Raw genomic sequence first — 22,394 nt, 5'->3', positions numbered from 1 at the left:
GAAGGAGTTGTTTAGGTTTAGTGGTCTGTTTTTCATTAATATAGTAAACAAATGGAAAAAATGTTGTTTGGCCAGGACAGTGAAACTATAAATGAAGGTCTGTGAAAATTCAATAGAAGTGATGCTAAATTGAGTGAAAATTTAAATCCCCTCCTAGATGAGCCAGCATATTGGTCTCATGTTAGCTGTGATGAGGCTTCTCTCCCTAATCTGGTATTCTGCTGGGATTTCTCATCTTTGTGTAAGACCCTTCCTTGGGTAGGTATAATTTATTCTCTTCTATGTGGGGTAACTGCCTTGATAATGTAACAGTTTGGTATGATGATGTTGACTTTAGACTTGTGTATATGTTAAACATTTTGTGTTGGGAAAAGAAAAGTCCGCAGCAGATATAGGAAATGTCTTTGATTTCTGTTAGTTTTGGTCTTACACTTCTTGAATGAATAAAATTGACATTTCTAAATAACTGCTTTTCTATTAAAAATTTTTTTATTAAGGTATTATTGATATACACTCTTATGAAGGTTTCACATGAAAAAACAATGTGGTTACTGCATTTACTCATATTATCAAGTCCCCACACATACCCCACTGTAGTCACTGTGCATTAGTGTAGTAAAATGCCACTGATTCACTATTTGCTTTCTCTGTGCTACACTGTCTTCCCTGTGACCCATCATACCATGTATACTAAACATAATACACCTAAATCTCCTCCCAACTTCTCCACCCGCCCTCCCACACCCCTCCACTTTGGTAAGCACTAGTGTCTTCTTGGAGTCTGTGAGTCTGCTGCTGTTTAGTTACTTCAGTTTTGCTTCGTTGTTATAATCCACAAATGAGGGAAATCATTTGGCACTTCTCTTTCCCCACCTGGTTTATTTCACTGAGCATAATATCCTCCAGCTCCAACCATGTTGTTGCAAATGGTAGGATTTGTTTCTTTCTTATGGCTGAATAGTATTCCATTGTATATATGTACCACAGCTTCTTTATCCACTAATCTACTGATGGACACTTAGGTTGCTTCCATATCTTGGCTATTGTAAATAGTGCTGTGATAAACATAGGGGTGCATATATCTTTTTGAATCTGAGAACTTGTATTCGTTGGGTAAATTCTAAGGAGTGGGATTCCCAGGTCAAATAGTATTTCTATTTTCTTTTTTCTTGGAGTATCATTAATACACAATTACATGAGCAACACTGTGATTACTAGATTCCCCCCATTATCAAGTCCCCACCACATACCCCATTGCAATCACTGTCCATCAGCATAGTAAGATGCTATAGAATCACTACTTGTCTTCTCTGTGCTATACTGCCTTCCCTTTGCCCCACCTCTTACTTTATGGTGCTAATCATAATGCCCCTTTTCCCCCTTCTCCCTCCCTTCCCTCCCCTGCCCCAGTCCCTTTCCCTTTAGCAATTGTTAGTCCACTCTTGGGTTCTGTGAGTCTGCTGCTGTTTTGTTCCTTCAGTTTTTGCTTTGTTCTTACACTCCACATATGAGTGAAATCATTTGGTACTTGTCTTTCTCCGCCTGGCTGATTTCACTGAGCATAATACCCTCTGGCTCCATCCATGTTGTTGCAAATGTTAGGATTTGTTTTCTTCCTATGGCTGAATAATACTCCATCATGTGTGTGTATACATCTTCTTTATCCATTCAACTACTGATGGACACTTAGGTTGCTTCCATTTCTTGGCTATTATAAATAGTGCTGCGATAAACATAGGAGTGCATATGTCTTTTTCAAACTGGGCTCCTGCATTCTTACGGTAAATTCCTAGGAGTAGAATTCCTGGGTCAAATGGTATTTCTATTTTTAGTTTTTTGAGGAACCCCCATACTGCTTTCCACAGTGGTTGAACTAGTTTACATTCCCACCAGCGGTGTAGAAGGGTTCCCTTTTCTCCACATCCTCGCCAGCATTTGTTCCCATTCTTTTCTATGTTGGCCATCTTAACTGGTGTAAGGTGATATCTCATTATGGTTTTAATTTGCATTTCACTGATAATTAGTGATGTGGAGCATCTTTACATGTGTCTGTTGGCCATCTGAATTTCTTCTTTATTTTTAGCTTTTTGAGGAACCTCCATATTGCTTTCCACAATGGTTGAACTAGCTTACATTCCCACCAGCACTGTAGGAGGGTTCCCTTTCTCTGCATCCTAAGCATTTGTAGTTCTTAGACTTTTCGATCCTGGCCATCCTAACTGGTGTGAGGTGATACCTCATCGTGGTTTTTATTTGCATTTCCCTGCTAATTAGTGATGTGGAGCATCTTTTCATGTGTCTGTTGGCCATCTGAATTTTTCTTTGGAGAACTGTCTGTTCATATCCTCCACCCACTTTTTAATTGTGTTATTTGCTTTTTGGGTGTTGAGGTGTGTGAGTTCTTCATATAGTTTGTATGTTTACTCCTTGTCAGAAATGTCATTTACAAATATGTTCTTCCATACTGTAGGATGCCTTTTTGTACTGCTGATGGTATCCCTTTGCCATACAGAAGCTTTTTAGTTTGATGTAGTCCCATGTGTTCATTTTTGCTCTTGTTTCCCTTGCTCCAGTAGATGCATTCAGGAAGAAGTTGCTCATGTTTATATTCAAGAGATTTTTGCCTATGTTTTCTTCTAAGAGTTTTATGGTTTCATGACTTACATTCATGTCTTTGAGCCATTTCTAGTTTACTTTTTGTGTATGGGGTTAAAAAATAATTCAGTTTCATTCTCTTGCATGTAGCTGTCCAGTTTTGCCAACACCAGTCGTTGAAAAGGCTGTCATTTCCCCATTGTATGTCCATAGCTCCTTTATAATATATTGACCATATATGGTTGGGTTTATATCTGGGCTCTCTAGTCTGTTCCATTGGTCTATGGGTGTGTTCTTGTGCCAGTACCAAATTGTCTTGATTACCGTGGCTTTGTAGTAGAGCTTGAAGTTGGGGAGCATAATCCCCCCAGCTTTATTCTTCCTTCTCAGGATTGCTTTGTCTATTCAGGGTCTTTTGTGGTTCCATATGAATTTTAGAACTATTTGCTCTAGCTCATTGAAGAATGCTGTTGGTATTTTGATAGAAATTGCATTGAATCTGTAGATTGCTTTAGGCAAGATGGCCATTTTAACAATGTTAATTCTTCCTATCCATGAGCACAGAATGTGTTTCCACTTATGGTATCTTCTTTAATTTCTCTCATGAGTGTCTTGTAGTTTTTAAAGTATAGATCTTTCACTTCCTAGTTATTTTATTCTTTTTGATGCAATTGTGAATTGAGTCATTTTTATGATTTTTCTTTCTTCTAGCTTATCGTTAGTGTATAGGAATGCCACAGATTTCTGTGTATTAATTTTGTATCCTGTAATTTTGCTGAATTCAGATATTAGATTTAGTAGTTTTGGAGTGGATTCTTTAGGGTTTTTTATGTACAATATCATGTCATCTGGAGACAGTGACAGTTTAACTTCCTCCTTACCAATATGGATGCCTTTTATTTCTTTGTGTTGTCTAATTGCTGTGGTGAGGACCTCCAGGACTATGTTTAATAAAAGTGGGGAGAGTGGGCATCCTTGTCTCGTTCCCAATCTTTAAAGGAAAGGTTTTCAGCTTTTTGCTGTTAAGTATGGTGTTGACAGTGGGTTTGTCATATATGGCCTTTATTATGTTGAGGTACTTGCTGTCTGTACCCATTTTGTTGGGAGTTTTTATCATGAATGGATGTTGAATTTTGTCAAATGCTTTTCCGTCACCTATGGAGATGATCATGTGGCTTTTCTCCTTTTTGTTGATGTGGTGGGTGTGAAGTTGATGGATTTTCTAATATTGTACTATTCTTGCATCCCTGGAATAAATCCTACTTGATCATGGTAGATGATGTTTTTGATATATTTTTGAATTCAGTTTGCTAATATTTTGTTAAGTATTTTTGTGTCTATGTATCATCAGGGTTATTGGTCTGTAATTTTCTTTTTTTGTGGTATCTTTGCCTGGTTTTGGTATTAGAGTGATGCTGGCCTCATAGAATGAGTTTTGAAGTATTCCCTCCCTCTTCTACTTTTTGGAAAACTTAAGGACGATGATATTAGATGTTCACTAAATGTTTGATAAAATTTAGCGGTAAAGCCATCTTGTTCAGGACTTTTGTTCTTGGGTAGTTTTTTGATTACTAAATCAATTTCATAGCTAGTAATTGGTCTGTTTAGATTTTCTGTTTCTTTCTTGGTCAGCCTTGGAAGGTTGTATTTTTGTAGAAAGTTGTCCATTTCTTGTAGTTTATCCAGTTTGTTAGCATATTGTTTTTCATAGTATTCTCTGATAATTCTTTGTATTTCTGTGGTATCTGTAGTGATTTTTTGTTTCTCATTTCTGATTCTGTTTATGTGTATAGACTCTCTTTTTTTCTTGTAAGTCTGGCTAGGGGTTTATCTATTTTGTTTATTTTCTTGAAGAAGCAGCTCCTGCTTTCATTGATTCTTTTTATTTTATTATTCTTGATTTTTTTTATTTCTTCTCTAATCTTTATTATGTCCCTGCTTCTACTGACTTTGGGCCTCATTTGTTCTTCTTTTTCTAGTTTCTTCCATTGTGAGTTTAGACTGTTCATATGGGATTGTTCGTCTTTCCTGAGGTAGGCCTGTATTACAGTATACTTCCCTCCTAGCACCGCCTTCTCTGCATTCCACAGATTTTGCTTTTTGAATTCTTGTTCTTATTTGTCTCCATATATTGCTTGATCTCTGTTTTTATTTGGTCATTGATCCATTGAGTATTTAGGAGCATGTTATTAAGCTTCCATGTGTTTGTGGCCTTTTTCATTTTCTTTGTGTAATTTATTTCTAGTTTCATACCTTTGTGATCTGAGAAGCTGGTTGGTACAGGTTCAGTCTTTTTTTAAATAAATCATCATCCCTGGTATTATTTACTTAGTATGTCTTTTTTTTTAATCATTAATCTACTGTTACATGATGAACATTATGTTTACTAGGCTCTCCCCTACCCAAGTCCCCCCAAGAAACCCCATTACAGTCACTGTCCATCAGCATAGTAAGATGTTGTAGAATCAATACTTGTCTTCTCTGTGTTGCACAGCCCTCCCCTTTCCCCCACCCCCACATTATACATGCTAATCATAATACCCCCTTTTTTCCCCCCACCCTTATCCCTCCCTACCCTCCCATTCTCCCCAGTCTCTTTCCCTTTGGTAACTGTTAGTCCATTCTTGGGTTCTGTGTTTCTGCTGCTGTTTTGTTCCTTCAGTTTTTCCTTTGTTCTTATTCTTCACAGATGAGTGAAATCATTTGGTACTTGTCTTTCTCTGCTTGGTTATTTCACTGAGTATAATACCCTCTAGCTCCATCCATGTTGTTGCAAATTTTAGGATTTGTTTTCTTCTTATGGCTGAATAATATTCCATTGTGTATATGTACCACATCTTCTTTATCCATTCATCTACTGATGGACACTTAGGTGGCTTCCATTTCTTGGCTATTGTAAATAGTGCTGCGATAAACATAGGGGTGCATCTGTCTTTTTCAAAGTGGGCTGCTGCATTCTTAGGGTAAATTCCTAGAAGGGGAATTCCAGGGTCAAATGGTAAGTCTATTTTGAGAATTTTGAGGAACCTCCATACTGGTTTCCACAATGGTTGAACTAATTTACATTCCCACCAGCAGTGTAGGAGGGTTCCCCTTTCTCCACAACCTCACCAACATTTGTTGTTTGTTTTTTGGATGGTAGCCATCCTTACTGGTGTGAGGTGATATCTCATTGTGGAGCATCTTTTCATGTGTCTCTTGGCCGTCGGAATTTCTTCTTTGGAGAACTGTCTGTTCAGCTCCACTGCCCATTTTTTAATTGGATTATTTCTTTTTGTTTGTTGAGGTGCGTGAGCTCTTTATATATTTTGGATGTCAAGCCTTTATCGGATCTGTCATTTACGAATATATTCTCCCATACTGTGGGGTACCTTTTTGTTCTATTGATGGTGTCGTATGCTGTACAGAAGTTTTTAAGCTTGATATAGTCCCACTTGTTCATTTTTGCTTTTGTGTCCCTTGCCTGGGGAGATATGTTCATGAAGAAGTCACTCATGTTTATGTCCAAGAGATTTTTGCTGATGTTTTTTTCTAAGAGTTTTATGGTTTCATGACTTACATTCAGGTCTTTGATCCATTTTGAGTTTACTTTTGTGTATGGGGTTAGACAGTGATCCCGTTTCATTCTCTTACATGTAGCTGTCCAGTTTTGCCAGCACCATCTGTTGAAGAGACTGTCCTTTCCCTATTGTATGTCCATGGCTCCTTTATCGAATATTAATTGACCATATATGTTTGGGTTAATGTCTGGAGTCTCTTATCTGTTCCACTGGTATGTGGCTCTGTTCTTGTGGCAGTACCAGACTGTCTTGATTACTATGGCTTTGTAGTAGAGCTTGAATTTGGGGAGTGAGATCCTCCCCACTTTTTTCTTCTTTCTCAGGATTGCTTTGGCTATTCGGGGTCTTTGGTGTTTCCATATGAATTTTTGAACTATTTGTTCCAGTTTGTTGAAGAATGTTGTTGGTAATTAGATAGGGATTGCATCAAATCTGTATATTGCTTTGGGCAGGATGGCCATTTTGACTGTATTAATTCTTCCTAGCCAAGAGCATGGGATGAGTTTCCATTTGTTAGTGTCATCTTTAATTTCTCTTAAGAGTGTCTTATAGTTTTCAGGGTATAGGTCTTTCACTTCTTTGGTTAGGTTTATTCGTAGGTATTTTCTTCTTTTTGATGCAATTGTGAATGGAGTTGTTTTCCTGATTTCTCTTTCTATTGGTTCATTGTTAGTGTATAGGAAATCCACAGATTTCTGTGTGTTAGTTTTGAATCCTGCAACTTTGCTGTATTCCGATATCAGTTCTAGTAGTTTTGGAGTGGAGTCTTTAGAGTTTTTTATGTACAATATCATGTCATCTGCAAATAGTGACAGTTTAAGTTCTTCTTTACCAATCTGTGTTCCTTGTATTTTGTTTGTTTTGTCTAATTGCCGTGGCTAGGACCTCCAGTACTATGTTAAATAACAGTGGGGAGAGTGGGCATCCATGTCTTGTTCCCGATCTCAGAGGAAACGCTTTCAGCTTCTCGCTGTTCAGTATGATGTTGGCTGTGGTTTTATCATATATGGCCTTTATTATGTTGAGGTACTTGCCCTCTATACCCATTTTGCTGAGAGTTTTTATCATGAATGTATGTTGAATTTTTTCAAATGCTTTTTCAGAGTCTATTGAGATGATCATGTGGTTTTTGTCTTTCTTTTTGTTCATGTGGTGGATGATGTTGATAATTTTTGAATGTTGTAACATCCTTGCATCCCTGGGATGAATCCCACTTGGTCATGGTCTATGATCCTTTTGATATATTTTTGAATTCGGTTTGCTAATATTTTATTGAGTATTTTTACATCTATGTTCATCAGGGATATTGGTGTTTAATTTTCTTTTTTGGTGGGGTCTTTGGCTGGTTTTGGTATTACCGTGATACTGGCTTCATAGAATGAGTTAGGGAGTATTCCCTCCTCTTCTACTTTTGGAAAACTTTAAGGAGAATGGGTATTATATCTTCTCTGTATGTCTGATAAAATTCTGAGGTAGATCCATCTGGCCCGGGTTTTTTTTTCTTGGGTAGTTTTTTGTTTACCATTTCAATTTCTTTGCTGGTAATTGGTTTGGTTAGATTTTGTGTTTCTTCCTTGGTCATTCTTGGAAGATTGTATTTTTCTAGGAAGTTGTCCATTTCTTCTAGGTTTTCCAGCTCCTTACCATATAGGTTTTCATTGTAGTCTCTAATAATTCTTTGTATTTCTGTGCAGTCCATTTTGATGTTTCCTTTCTCATTTCTGATTCTGTTGATGTGTGTTTATTCTCTTTTTCTAATAATAAGTCTGACTGGAGGCTTATCTATTTTGTTTATTTTCTCAAAGAACCAGCTCTTGGTTGCATTTATTTTTTCTATTGTTTTATTCTTCTCAATTTTGTTTATTTCTTGTCTGATCTTTATTATGTCCCTCCATCTGCTGACTTTAGGCCTCATTTGTTCTTCTTTTTCCAATTTTGATAATTGTGATGTTAGACTATTCATTTGGGTTTTTTCTTCTTTCTTTAAATATGCCTGGATTGCTATATACTTTCCTCTTAAGGCTGCTTTTGCTGTGTCCCACAGAAGTTGGGGCTTTGTGTTGTTGTCATTTATTTCCATATATTGCTGGATCTCCATTTTAATTTGGTCATTGATCCATTGAGTATTCAGAAGCGTGTTGTTAAGCCTCCATGTGTTTATAAGCCTTTTTGCTTTCTTTGTACAATTTATTTCTAGTTTTATATCTTTGTGGTCTGAGAAGTTGGTTGGTAGAATTTCAATCTTCTGGAATTTACTGAGGCTCTTTTTGTGGCCTAGTATGTGGTCTATTCTGGAGAATGTTCCATGTGCACTTGAGAAGAATGTGTATCCTGTTGCTTTTGGATGTAGAGTTCTATGGATGTCTGTTAGGTCCATCTGTTTTGTTCTAGTGTGTTGTTCAGTGTCCTTACTTATTTTCTGTCTGGTGGATCTGTCCTTTGCAGTGAGTGGTGTGTTGAACTCTCCCAAAATGAATGCATTGCATTCTATTTCCTCCTTTAATTCTGTTAGTATTTGTTTCACATATGCTGGTGCTCCTGTGTTGGGTGCATATATATTCATAATGGTTATATCCTCTTGTTGGACTGAGCCCTTTATCATTATGTAATGTCCTACTTTATCTCTTGTTACTTTCTTTGTTTTGAAGTCTATTTATCTGATACTAGTACTGCAAACCTGTTTTTTTCTCCCTATTGTTTTCATGAAATATCTTTTTCCATCCCTTGTCTTTTAATCTGTACATGTCTTTGGGTTTGAGGTGAGTTTCTTGTAAGCTGCATATAGATGTGTCTTCTTTTTTTATCCATTCAGTGACTCTATGTCTTTTGATTGGTGCATTCAGTCCATTTACATTTAGAGTGATTATTGATAGTTATGTTCTTATTGCCATTTCAGGCTTTGGATTCGTGGTTACCAAAGGTTCCAGGTTACTTTCCTTACTATCTAAGAGTCTGACTTAACTCACTTAGTATGCCGTTACAAACACAATCTAAAGGTTCTTTTCTATTTCTCCTTTTTCTTCCTCCTTTATTCTTTATATATTAGGTGTCAAATTCTGTACTTTTCGTCTATCCCTTGATTGACTTTGGGGATAGTCCATTTAATTTTGCATTTGCCTCACAGTCAGCTCCTCCACCCTCTCTACCGTATTTTTACTACCTCTGGTGACAGCTATCCAACCCTAGGAACACTTCCATCTATAGCAGTCCCTCCAAAATGGACTACAGAGATGGTTTTTGGGAGGTAAACTCTCTCAGCTTTTGCTTCATGGCATTAAATACATCATGCCACTCCCTCCTGGCCTGTAAGGTTTCTGCTGAGAAGTCTGATGTTAGCCTGATGGGTTTCCTTTGTATGTGATCTTATTTCTCCCTCTGGCTGCTTTTAACAGTTTGTCTTTATCCTTGAACTTTCCCATTTTAAATACTGTGTGTCTTGGTGTTGTCTTCCTTGGGTCCCTTGTGTTGGCAGATCTGTGGATCTCCATGGCCTGAGAGACTATCTCCTTCCCCAGATTGGGGAAATTTTCAGCTACTACCTCCTCAAAGACACTTTCTATCCCTTTCTCTCTTCTTCTTCTGGTATCCCTATAATGTGAATATTGTTCCACTTGGATTGGTCACACAGTTCTCTCAATATTCTTTCATTTTTAGAGATCCTTTTTTCCCTCTGTGCCTCAGCTTCTTTGTATTCCTCTTCTCTAGTTTCTATTTCATTTATTGTCTCCTCCACCATATCCAACCTGCTTTTAATACCCTCCATCATGCTCTTCAATGAGTGGATCTCCGAACTGAATTCATTCCTGAGTTCTTGGATGTCTTTCCATACCTCCATTAGAATGTTGATGATTTTTATTTTGAACTACCTTTCAGGAAGAGTCACGAGGTTCATGTCATTTAAATCTTTCTCAGGAGTTGTATTAATAATTTTACTCTGGACAAGGTTCCTTTGGCATTTCATGTCTGTATATGGTGCTATCTAGTGTCTAGAAGCTCTATTCTGGAGCTGCTTAGCCCTGAAGCAATGTTGGGGGTCACAGGGGAGCGGTACTGGTGCCTGGGGGGAGGAAAGAGCTGTACCCCGCCTCCCGGCTGCTGTGCCTGTCTCCACTGCCTGAGCCAGTGGGCCGGTCACACAGGTATGTTTTTGTCCCAGAGCAGCCGGATATGGATCCCTGCTTTTCACAAGCAGCCGGAATCCCAGTCTCCCCAGGAACTCTGCCTGTATTAACTTTCCAACCCGGTAGTCATGCGAGTCTCATGAAAGCACCATGAAATGTAGGTTTGTGCTCCCAGAGCAGATCTCCGGAGCTAGATATTCAGGAGTCCCAAGCCTTCCACTCCCTCCCTGCTCCGTTTCTCTTCCTCCCGCCAGTGAGCTGGGGTGGGGGAATGGCTCGGGTCCCGCGGAGCCACAGCTCTGGTACGTTATCCCGTTCGATGAGGTCTTCTCTTTTCTCCAGGTGTGTGCAGTCTGATGCCGTCCTCTTTTCCTGTTGCTCTCTCAGGATTAGTTGTGCCAATTAAATTTTCTAATTGTATCCAGTTTTAGGAGGAAGCCTCTGTCTCTCCTCTCACGCCACCATCTTTAATCCCCGGCTCCAGTTTCAATCTTTTTTAATTTACTGAAGCTCTTTTTTTGGCCTAGTATATGATCTATTCTTGAAAATGTTCCATATGCACTTGAGAAGTCTGTGTATCCTATTGCTTTTGGATGGAGTGTTCTGTAGATGTCCGTTAGGTCCATCTGTTCTAACTCATTGTTCAGTGCCTCTGTCTCTTTACTTATTTTCTGTTTGGTTGATCTGTCCTTTGTAGTGAGTGTTGTGTTCAAGTCTCCTAAAATGAATGCAATGCATTCTATTTCCTCCTTTAGTTCTGTTAGTATTTGTTTCACATGTGTAGGTGCTCCTGTGTTGGGTGCACAGATATTTATAATAGTTATATCCTCTTTTTGGACTGACTTTTTATCATTATGTAATGTCCTTCATTGTCTCTTGTTACTTTTTTTGTTTTGGAGTCTGTTTTGTCAGATACAAGTTCTACAACTCCTGGTTTTTTCTTCCTACTAGTTGCATGAAATATCTTTTTCCATCCCTTTACTTCAGTCTGTGTATTTCTTTGGGTTTGAAGTGAGTCTCTTGTAGGCAGCATACAGACGTGTCTTGTTTTTTTATCCATTCTAGTACTCTATGTCTTTTGATTGGTGCATTCAGACCATTTACCTTAAGGGTGATTATTGATAGGTGTGTACTTATTGCCTTTGCAAGCTTTAGATTCATGGTTACCAAAGGTTCAACAGTAAGTTCCTTACTTTCTAAGAGTGTAACTTAACTCACTTTGTATGCTATTACAAGCACAATCTAAAGGTTCTTTTTTACCTCCTCCATTCCTTATATAGTTGGTATTATATTCTGTACTCTTTGTGTATCCCTTTTTATTACCTCTGGTGACAGCTATTTAACCTTAGGAATACTTCAGTCTATAGCAGTCCCTCCAATATACACTGTAGAGATGGTTTGTGGGAGCTAAATTCTCTCAGTTTTTGCTTATCTGAATATTGTTTTATCCCTCCTTCAAATTTAAATGATAATCTGGCTGGATAAAGTATTCTTGGTTCGAGGCACTTCTACTTCATTGCATTAAATATATCATGCCACTCCCTTGTAGCCTGTAAGGTTTCTGCTGAGGAGTCTGATGATAGCCTGATGGGTTTTCCGTTATATGTGACCTTATTTCTTTCTCTGGCTGCTTTTAATAGTCCATCCTTATCCTTGATCTTTGCCATTTTAATTAATATATGTCTTGGTGTTGTTGTCCTTGGGCCTCTTGTATTGGGAGATCTGTGTACCTCCATGGCCTGAAAGACTATCTCCTTCCCCAGACTGGGGAAATTTTCAACAATTACTTCCTCAAAGACAGTTTCTATCCCTTTTTCTCTTTCTCCTTCTGGTACCCCTATAATACTAATATTATTCCGTTTGAATTGGTCACAGAGTTCAGTCAGTATTCTTTCATTCCTAGAGTTCCTTTTCTCTCTCTGTGCCTCAGCTTCTTTGTATTCCTCTTCCTAATTTCTATTTCATTTATCGTCTCCTCCACTGTATCTAATCTGCTTTTCATACTCTCCATGGTGTTCTTCAACGATTGCATCTCTGTCCTAAATTTGTTCCTTACTTCTTGAATATATTTGTATATCTCCATGAGTATGTTCTTGATTTTTATTTTGAAAATTTATTAATTCAGTCTTGCTCAGTCTTTTCTCTGGTTTTGAGATTTTGCTTTGACATATTATATTTGTATGTGGTGATCTCTAGTGCCCAGAAGCTCTTCTCTGTGGAGCTGCTCAGCTCTTGGAGTGAAGTCAAGAGTCACAGGGGAGTGGAGCTGGTGCCTGGGGGATGGAAAGAGCTGTTTCCTGTTTCCTGGCTGTTATGCCTGTCTCCACTACCAGAACCCATGGGCTGAACACACATGTGTAAACCACTGCTTTGTGTTTGTAGCTGCCATATGCAGGGCTTCCCTCTGGATGGAAGGAGTTCAGGGGTTGCTGGTTTGCAAGCCAGGTGAAGGCTAGCAGTGAGGAAGACACAGCAGGCTGTATATCACGGTGGGGGTCTTGGAGCTGTGTGGGCATCCAAGGGTATGGAGCACTCTAAGATCGTTTTAAGTTCCCAATGTGCTGGGCAGAGTTCACCCGGAAAATTTTGTTCACCTGTCCTTTCTCCTTAGCAGTATGCTCTGTGCCATCCTTGCCCCTTTAGCAGCTCTCTTGCTGTTAGAAAGTGTGTCAGACTGCCCGCCCAGCTCAGCCGGATATGAATTCCTGTTTTCCACTTGCAGCTGGAATCTCTGTCTCTCCAGGTATTCCACCTGTCTTAGCTATCCCACCCCACCAATCACCAAAGTACCATGCAATGTAGGTTCATGCTCACAGAGCAGATCTCCAGGGCTAGGTGTTCAGCAGTTTTAGGCCTCCACTTCCTCCCCACTCTGTTTTTCTACCTCCCGCCGGTGAGCTGGGGTGGTGGAATGGCTTGGGTCCTGCCAAGTCACAGCTTTGGTACATTATCCTGTTCTGTGAGGTCCACTCTTTTCTCCAGGTGTATGCAGTCTGGTGTAGCCCTCTTTCCTGTTGGTATTTCAGGACTAGTTGTATTAATTATATTTTCATATTATATGTGGTTTTAGGATGAGGTCTCTGTCTCACCTCTCACACTACCATCTTTAATCCAGAAGCAGTTCTTATCATTATAAACCACCCACAGGAAAAGCAAAAATGAAACTATGTTCTCCTTTTACAGTTCACAGAGAAAGAAATATTTAAAATATCTGAAAGATTAAAAAGATTACTTCATTAAAATTCTAGTGAAGGCATGTGTTAACTATTATAACTTATCTGGCACCTGGGCAGTATTTCCTGTTATTTTCTTATGGTATATGTACAATAATGTGGTGTTGCTTTTTTTTTTATTTCCACTTACTTGTCTTTACCAGTGTGTAGTTTTTCGGCACATATTTTTTGTAAGTAACTGATCCACTAATTTAATTTAGGAACTTAAGATTTTCATTCTTAAACTTCATTGACAGTTCTACATTTTGTTCCACAGTACTGGAAGGGAGATTTTCCTCCAGTATGAAAGGGTAGTGCTTGATTTTTGAATGCTACTTTCGTAAATAACATATATTCATTATAAGGAAAAATTAGAAAATACAGAGTTGTAAGTAACTTCACTGTAAGTTACTGTTCACACTGGGTTGAGTGATTTAAAGGAGAGGAGAGTTTAACTCTGATGTTTTCCCCCTATCAGCAAATATTCTTCAGATCATTTGAATAATTCCAGGTTTCATTGTTCTTTCCAAAATGACTGTATACCCTCCTAAAGTTTCCTGTTTCTGCAGTTCATAATGACTTGTAGAGAGCTCCCTGAGCACCACAGTGCTGTTGACTTTTGGGGCTAGACATGGACTGTTGGGTGTTGTCTCTGCCGGTCTTTCTGCTCTCTGCCTGTTTGGTTATTTGTAGACTTTTGAGAATAAGAACTTTTTTTTTAGTGTCCAGCATCACAGAACTCTACATAAATGGAATTTTCAGTACCTGTTAATCGAGAAAAATGATCAAACTAAAAACAATTTTAAAATTCTTTCTGCATTATCTTTGCATTTAAAAATTCTTAAATGCATAACATAAGTTTGAAAAATAAGAATATGAATACTTCACTTCATGGATAATGAATGCTTGGTGTGTATATGGAATAGTTCTCAGACATCCTTTTAATAACTACTCCATCACTTCAGTGGGGGGGGTTAGTGTTTACAGATTGGGAACAAGTGTTCTGGGCTTTCCAAATTGCTTGTTTTCTTCTGAACAGGCCACGGTCTTGCGTGGTTTTTCTTTGTCCATATGTATTTGCACATTCCTTTAACTTGGAATGTTTTTTGCATTTCCCCCCATGCTCTCCTAGCCCTCCCTAGCCCTCCAACTCCTCAAGAAGAAATTGAACTCAGTGACTGTTCATCTTTTGATTTTCAGCTCAAACCCACTTCATTCAATAAATATTTCTGAAATGCCTTGTGTGTAACAGGCATGGTTATATATGAACAAAATAAACAAGGTCCCCACCTTCATAAGACTGACAGTTCTATAGGTAGATCAGACAGCAAATAAATAAACAGACACATGAGTGAATTACAACTTATAATAAGGGCTTTGAAATAAGTGACAGGGTGCAATGACAAAGGATCTCCTACCCCCAGGATAGCCTTTGAAGGGCTCGCTGAGGAGGTGGTGCTTAAGTGGAAGGCCAGTGTAGGCAAAGGAGAGTGTTTCAGGTAGAAGGAACAGCATGAGCGAGGCCAGTGGATATGACCATATTTCAGAGGTGGTTGGCCTGGAGATATAGATTTGGGAGTCATGAGTTACAGGCAGTTTTTAGATTTATGGGAATGGATGCTGATTATTTTGGAGTGAGCAAGATGAGAAGAGGTATTGGACTGAAGCCATCAGCAGCTCCAGAAGGGGAGCAGAGGTGGTTAAAGAAACTTGGGTAGGTGCAGCCAGAGAAGTAGCAAGAAGGTGCCATCATTTATTTTCACAGAAATGGTAAAAATTTTAAGAAAGAGTGGTCTGTTTTACAGTGCTGCTGAGGGGTGCAGTTAGGGAATACAGAAGAGAATTCCTTGGATCAGCCACCTTGGAGCCCTTTGTGACCCCAGCGGGAGCAGCTCTAGGGGTGCCCATGTTGGAAGGGCTGTGGGCAAACAGGAAGTCACCAGGGCAGCTAGCTGGTTTGGGTGGGGGTTCAAGGAAGCTTGTTAGTGTTGTCACTGATGAAAGGCATATGAGATCAAGAGAAGGCCTTTTAAAGGTGGGTGATTTAGAGGAAGTTGGTAAGCTGCTGGGGATGAGCCACTGAGGAGAGCTTCCTGGGGCTGAAAGCAGACAACTGAAAGCCAGGGGTCCTGGAGACAGAAGCAAGAGTGCTTCCTCATAGTCCTGGGAGGGGGAGAGGTACAGGTGGCTGTTGTGATTTGGTGCTGGAAGATCTGAGTAGTCTGACACTGCCTACTCTGTGAACCCAGGAGGAGGTAAGACTCAAGAGAGAGCTGCCAGGGAGGGCAGATGGGTGGTCGAGGAGAAGATGGCAAAGTCATTTAGGATAGATGGGCAAGCACACGTACTAGAGGACATGGGTTGGAATGCTGGGGTGTGTGGAAAGCCTTTTTTAAGTTTGAAATGATCGATTTAAGATGAAATTGGTTGTGAGCATGTATATGTGTGTGTGCGCACTCAAGTCTGTGCTCACGCTTGTCAGCATGGTCAGCCGCTGCAGAAACGAAAAGGCAGCTGATTGTGCTGAGTTCACCTAAGGTTCAAATCTATTAGGCAACTATTACAGTGGCTGAGAAGGGTGAGGGTAGTTTCAAGCTGTTTACTCCCTCATGGAACTTAATGGAGGTTGTTAAGGGGAAAGTGGAATGGTGACAAGAGTTTCGGGAATTGAGGTTGGGGCAGTGTGCTTGAATGCAAGAACTAAAAGGCGGGCAGGTGTGGTTGGACAGTGGGGATTGCAGAACGTGTTCCAGGAACTGAGAGGTCAGCAAGGAGAGCTGAGAGCAGACAATTGGAAGGTGAAGGGTCTGAGGGGGCAGAAAGGAGAGTGTGCTGCCAGCCACTGGGATGGGAAGTCACTAAGGGAAAGGAGAAGAGCAAGGGAAGGAGATGGAAGTTGCAGGGAGGGAGGGGTGCCCTCGGGGTTGCTGGGGTAACTGCTGGGAGCTGCAGAGCCCATCCTAGGCAGGCATTCCCAGTGATTCCTCATGCAGTGTTTCGCCTTTCTCTCTCTGCCACCTACAGCACCCTCTACCAACCTCGGGTTTAGGACTTGTCCCGATACCATTGTAGCTGTTTGCCTTTCTGTCTCTTCTGACCTCCTTGATGTCAGAGCAACCAGGTCTTATATTCTGTGATTTCTAGTAGTTGGCATCATATAGCACTTGTCAGGTTAGGCACAGAGTAAAGGATTGTTACTGAGTGCTTAACAGTGGAGCTGTGGGAGGGAGAAGGAGAAGGAAAAAACAGGTGTAACAAGTAGAATGTAACAGAGAATTATTGCTGGTGGGGCATAGTGGAGTGTCTTAAAAACTTTCAGACCATGTTATAATGATAAAAATAGTTATAAGGCAAAAAAAAGTCTGATAGAAACACACTTCTTTTGACTTAGTGGGAATAAATTCTCCTGATTTCTGGCTTCCACAGTTGGCTTTGAAAATATTATGCCTGCTTTCTGCCTATTTCCCAGGGAGATTTTTGATGTGGTCATTGATGAACTGGTGCTGGGAAATTAAATTGCACCTTTTGATATTGTCATACAGAGTATTATTTTATTAAGGCTTTCTGAGTGCTTTATTTGTGGTTTGATTTCTTGTTTCTTAATCTTATACTTCTTATTCCCCATGTGCTATAGCTATTTAACGTTCTTGTTTCAATTATTAAGTGCCTGGTTTGTGGACTTTTCAGTGAGGCTGTAGTACACTGTGTAGTATAGTGGAGAGAATACACATGTTGGGCCAGACAGATGTGGTTTCTAATTAGTGCCTGACATTGACTTTCCAAGCCTGAGGAGCATATTTTTTTTTGTATCATTAATCTACAATTACATGAGTAAAATTATGTTTACTAGACTCCCCCCTTCACCAAGTCCCCCCCACATACACCATTAGTCACTGTCCACCAGCATAGTAAGGTGCTGTAAAATCACTACTTGTCTTCTCTGTGTTGCACAGCCCTCCCCCTGCCCCCCCCGCCACCACATTATACATGCTAATCGTAAGGTCCCCTTTCTTCTTCCCCTCCTTCTCCCTCCCTTCCCACCCATCCTGCCCAGTCCCTTTCTGTTTGGTAACTGTTAGTCCATTCTTGGGTTCTGTGATTCTGCTGCTGTTTTGTTCCTTCAGTTTTTCTTTGTTCTTGTACTCCACATATGAGTGAAATCATCTGATACTTGTCTTTCTCTGCCTGGCTTATTTCACTGAGCATAATACTCTCTAGCTCCATCCATGTTGTTGCAAATGGTAAGATTTGTTTTCTTCTTATGGCTGAATAATATTCCATTGTGTATATGTACCACCTCTTCTTTATCCATTCACCTTCTGATGGACACTTAGGTTGCTTCCATTTCTTGGCTATTGCAAATAGTGCTGCGATAAACATAGGGGTGCATCGGTCTTTTTCTAACTGGGCTGCTGCATTCTTAGGGTAAATTCCTAGAAGTGGAATTCCTGGGTCAAATGGTATTTCTATTTTGAGCTTTTTTGAGGAACCTCCATACTGCTTTCCACAATGGTTGAAATAATTTACATTCGCACCAGCTTTATAGGAGGGTTCCCCTTTCTCCACACCCTCGCCAGCATTTGTTGTTGTTTGTCTTTTGGATGGTGGTGATCTTTACTGGTGTGAGGTGATATCTCATTGTGGTTTTAATTTGCATTTCTCTGATGATTAGTGATGTGGAGCATCTTTTCATGTGTCTGTTGGCCATCTGAATTTCTTCTTTGGAGAACTGTTCAGCTCCTCTGACCATTTTTTTAATTGGATTGTTTGCTTTTTGTTTGTTGAGGTGAATGAGCTCTTTATATATTTTGGATGTGAACCCTTTATCTGATCTGTCTTTAATGAATATATTCTCCCATACTGTAGGATGCCTTTTTGTTCTATTGGTGGTGTCCTTTGCTGTACAGAAGCTTTTCAGCTTGATAGAGTCCCACTTGTTCATTTTAGCTTTTGTTTTCTTTGCCCACAGAGATACGTTCATGAAGAAGTTGCTCATGTTTATGTCCAAGAGATTTTTGCCTATGATTTTGTCTAAGAGTTTTATGGTTTCATGACTTACATTCAGGTCTTTGATCCATTTCAAATTTACTTTTGTGTGTGGGATTAGACAGTGATCCCGTTTCATTCTCTTACATGTAGCTGTCCAGTTTTGCCAACACCAGCTGTTGAGGAGGGTGTCATTTTCCCATTGTATGTCCATGGCTCCTTTATCGTATATTAATTGACCATATATGTTTGGGTTAATGTCTGGAGACTCTGTTCTGTTCCAGTGGTCTGTCGGTCCATTCTTGTGTCAATACCACATTGTCTTGATTACTGTGGCTTTGTAGTAGAGCTTGAAGTGGGGGAGCGAGATCCCCCCCCACTTTATTCTTCCTTCTCAGGATTGCTTTGGCTATTCGGGGTCTTTTGTGGTTCCATATGAATTTGAGAATTATTTGTTCCAGTTCATTGAAGAATGCTGTCGGTATTTTGATAGGGATTGCATTGAATCTGTAGATTGCTTTAGGCAGGATGGCCATTTTGACCATATTAATTCTTCCTAGCCAAGAGCATGGGATGAGTTTCTACTTGTTAGTGTCCTCTTTAATTTCTCTTAAGAGTGTCCTGTAGTTTTCAGGGTATAGGTCTTTCACTTCCCTGGTTAGGTTTATTCCTAGGTATTTTATTCTTATTGATGCAATTGTGAATGGAATTGTTTTCCTGATTTCTCTTACTGCTAGTTCATCATTAGCATATAGGAAAGCAACAGATTTCTGTGTATTAATTTTGTATCCTGCAACTTTGCTGAATTCAGATATTAGTTCCAGTAGTTTTGGAGTGGAGACTTTAGGTTTTTTTATGTACAATATTATGTCATCTGCATGTAGTGACAGTTTGACTTCTTCTTTCCTAATCTGGATTCCTTGTATTTCTTTGTTTTGTCTGATTGCTGTGGCTAGGTCCTCCAGTACTATGTTGAATAACAGTGGGGAGAGTGTTCAGCTTGTTCCTGAGCTTACGTGAAAAGCTTTCAGCTTCTCGGTATTCAGTATGATGTTGGCTGTGGGTTTATCATATATAGCCTTTATTATGTTGAGGTACTTGCCTTTTATTCCCATTTTACTGAGAGTTTTTATCATGAATGGATGTTGAATTTTCTCAAATGCTTCTTCAGCGTCTATGGAGATGATCATGTGATTTTTGTCCTTCTTTTTGTTGATGTGGTGGATGATGTTGATGGATTTTCCAATGTTGTACCATCTTTGCATCCCTGAGATGAATCCCACTTGATCATGGTGTATGATCCTCTTGATGTGCTTTTGAATTCCGTTTGATAGTATTTTGTTGAGTATTTTTGCATCTATGTTCATCAGGAATATTGGTCTGTAATTTTCATTTTTGGTGGGGTCTTTGCCTGGTTTTGGTATTAGGGTGATTCTTGTTTCATACAATGAGTCTGAAAGTATTTCCTCTTCTTTTATTTTCTGGAAAACTTTAAGAAAAATGGGTATTATGTTTTCTCTGTATGTCTGATAAAACTTCGCAGTAAATCCTTCTGGCCTGGGAGTTTTGTTTTTGGATAGTTTTTTGATTACCATTTCAATTTCTTTGCTGATAATTGGTCTGTTTAGATTTTCTGTTTCTTTCTTGGTCAGTCTTTGAAGGTTGTGTTTTACTAGGCAGTTGTCCAGTTCTTCTAGGTTTTCCAGCTTGTTAGCATATAGATTTTTGTAGTATTCTCTAATAATTTGTATTTCTGTGGGGTCCATCGCGATTTTTTCCTTTCTCGTTTCTGATTCTGTTGATGTGGGTAGATTCTCTTTTTCTCTTGATAAGTCTGGGTAGGGGTTTATCTATTTTGTTTATTTTCTCAAAGAACCAGCTCTTGGTTTCATTGATTTTTTTCTATTGTTTTATTCTTCTCAATTTTATTTATTTCTTCTCTGATCTTTATTATGTCCCTCCTTCTGCTGACTTTGGGCCTCATTTGTTCTTCTTTTTCCAATTTCAACAATTGTGACATCAGACTATTCATTTCGGATTGTTCTTCCTTCTTTAAATAGGCCTGGATTGCTATATACTTTCCTCTTAGAACTGCTTTAGCTGCATCCCACAGAAGTTGGGGCTTTGTACTGTTGTTGTCATTTGTCTCCATATATTGCTTGATCTCTGTTTGAATTTGGTCATAGATCCATTGATCATTTAGGAGCATATTCTTAAGCCTCCATGTGTTTGTGACCCTTTTTGCTTTCTTTGTACAATTTATTTCTAGTTTTACACCTTTGTGGTCTGAGAAGTTTGTTGATAGAATTTCAGTCTTTTTGAATTTACTGAGGGGTTGGCCTTGTTTGTGGTCTCTTCTGGAGAATGTTCCATGTGCACTTGAGAAGAATGTGTATCCTGCTGCTTTTGGGTGTAGAGTTCTGTAGATGTCTATTAGGTCCATCTGTTCTAGTGGGTTGTTCAGTGCCTCTGTGTCCTTACTTATTTTCTGTCTGGTGGATCTGTCCTTTGGAGTAAGTGGTGTGTTGAAGTCTCCTAAAATGAGTGCATTGCATTCCATTTCCTCCTTTAATTCTGTTAGTATTTGTTTCACATATGTTGGTGCTCCTGTATTGGGTGCATATATATTTATAATGGCTATATCCTCTTGTTGGACTGAGCCCTTTATCATTATGTAATGTCCTTTTTTGTCTCTTGTTACTTTGTTTTGAAGTCTATTTTATCTGATTCTAGTACTGCAGTACCTGCTTTTTTCTCCCTATTGTTTGCATGAAATATCTTTTTCCATCCCTAGTCTGTGTATGTCTTTGGTTTTGAGGTGAGTCTCTTGTAAGCAGCAAATAGATGGGTCTTGCTTTTTTATCCATTCTATTACTGTGTGTGTTTTGATTGGTGCATTCAGTCCATTTACATTTAGGGTTATTATTGAAAAATATGTACTTATTGCCGTTGCAGGCTTTAGATTTGTGGTTGCCGAAAGTTCAAGGGTAGCTTCTTTACTATCTAACCGTCTTAACTTAACTTGCTTATTAAACTGTTATAAACACCGTCTGATGATTGTTTCTTTCCCTTCTTATGCTTTCTCCTCCATTCTTTATATGTTGGTTGTTTTCTTCTGTACTCTTTTGTGTTTCCTTTGACTGCTTTTGTGAGTAGTTGATCTTATTTTTTGCCTTTAGTTAGTATTTGGTTGGTCTGCTTTCTTTGTTTTGATTTTAGTTTCTCTGGTGACATCTGTTTAGCCTTAGGAGTGCTTCCATCTAGAGCAGTCTCTTTAAAATATCCTGTGTAGGCAAATTCCCTGAACTTTTGCTTGTCTGGGAATTGTTTAATCCCTCCTTCATATTTAAATGATAATCGTGCTGGATACAGCATCCTTGGCTCAAGGTCCTTCTGTTTCATTGCATTAAATATATCATACCATTCTCTTCTGGCCTGTAAGGTTTTTGTTGAGAAGTCTGATGATAACCTGATGGGTTTTCCTTTGTAGGTGACTTTTTTTCGCTCTCTGGCTGCCTTTAATACTCTGTCCTTGTCCTTGATCTTTGCCATTTTAATTATTATGTGTCTTGGGTCCCTTGTGTTGGGATTTCTGTGTGCTTCCGTGGTCTGAGAGGCTATTTCCTCCCCCAGTTTGGGGAAGTTTTCAGCAATTATTTCTTCAAAGACACTTTCTATCCCCTTTTCTCTGTCTTCTTCTTCTGGTACCCGTATAGTACGGATATCATTCCGTTTTGATTGATCACACAGTTCTCTTAATATTCTTTCATTCCTGGAGATCCTTTTATGTCTGTGTGTGTCAGCCTCTCTGCATTCCTCTTCTCTGATTTCTATTCCATTAATGGCCTTTTGCATCTCGTCCTTTCTGCTTTTAAGTCTTTCCAGAGATTGTTTTATTTCTGTATTCTCCCTCCTTAGCT

The 22,394-nt window shown here is 39.2% G+C and overlaps 1 protein-coding gene across 6 annotated transcripts in view; it reads left to right on the top strand.

Annotated features, from left to right (window-relative positions):
• Positions 1-22,394, top strand: part of CLASP1 (cytoplasmic linker associated protein 1) — a 321,777-nt gene that overhangs the window by 26,019 nt on the left and 273,364 nt on the right. The window lies entirely within an intron of this gene.

Source organism: Manis pentadactyla, chromosome 8 (genome assembly GCF_030020395.1).
Source record: "Manis pentadactyla isolate mManPen7 chromosome 8, mManPen7.hap1, whole genome shotgun sequence".
Lineage (NCBI taxonomy): Eukaryota > Metazoa > Chordata > Mammalia > Pholidota > Manidae > Manis > Manis pentadactyla.
Note: the sequence above shows the minus strand (reverse complement) of the source record. Positions and strands in the feature narration are given on the sequence as shown.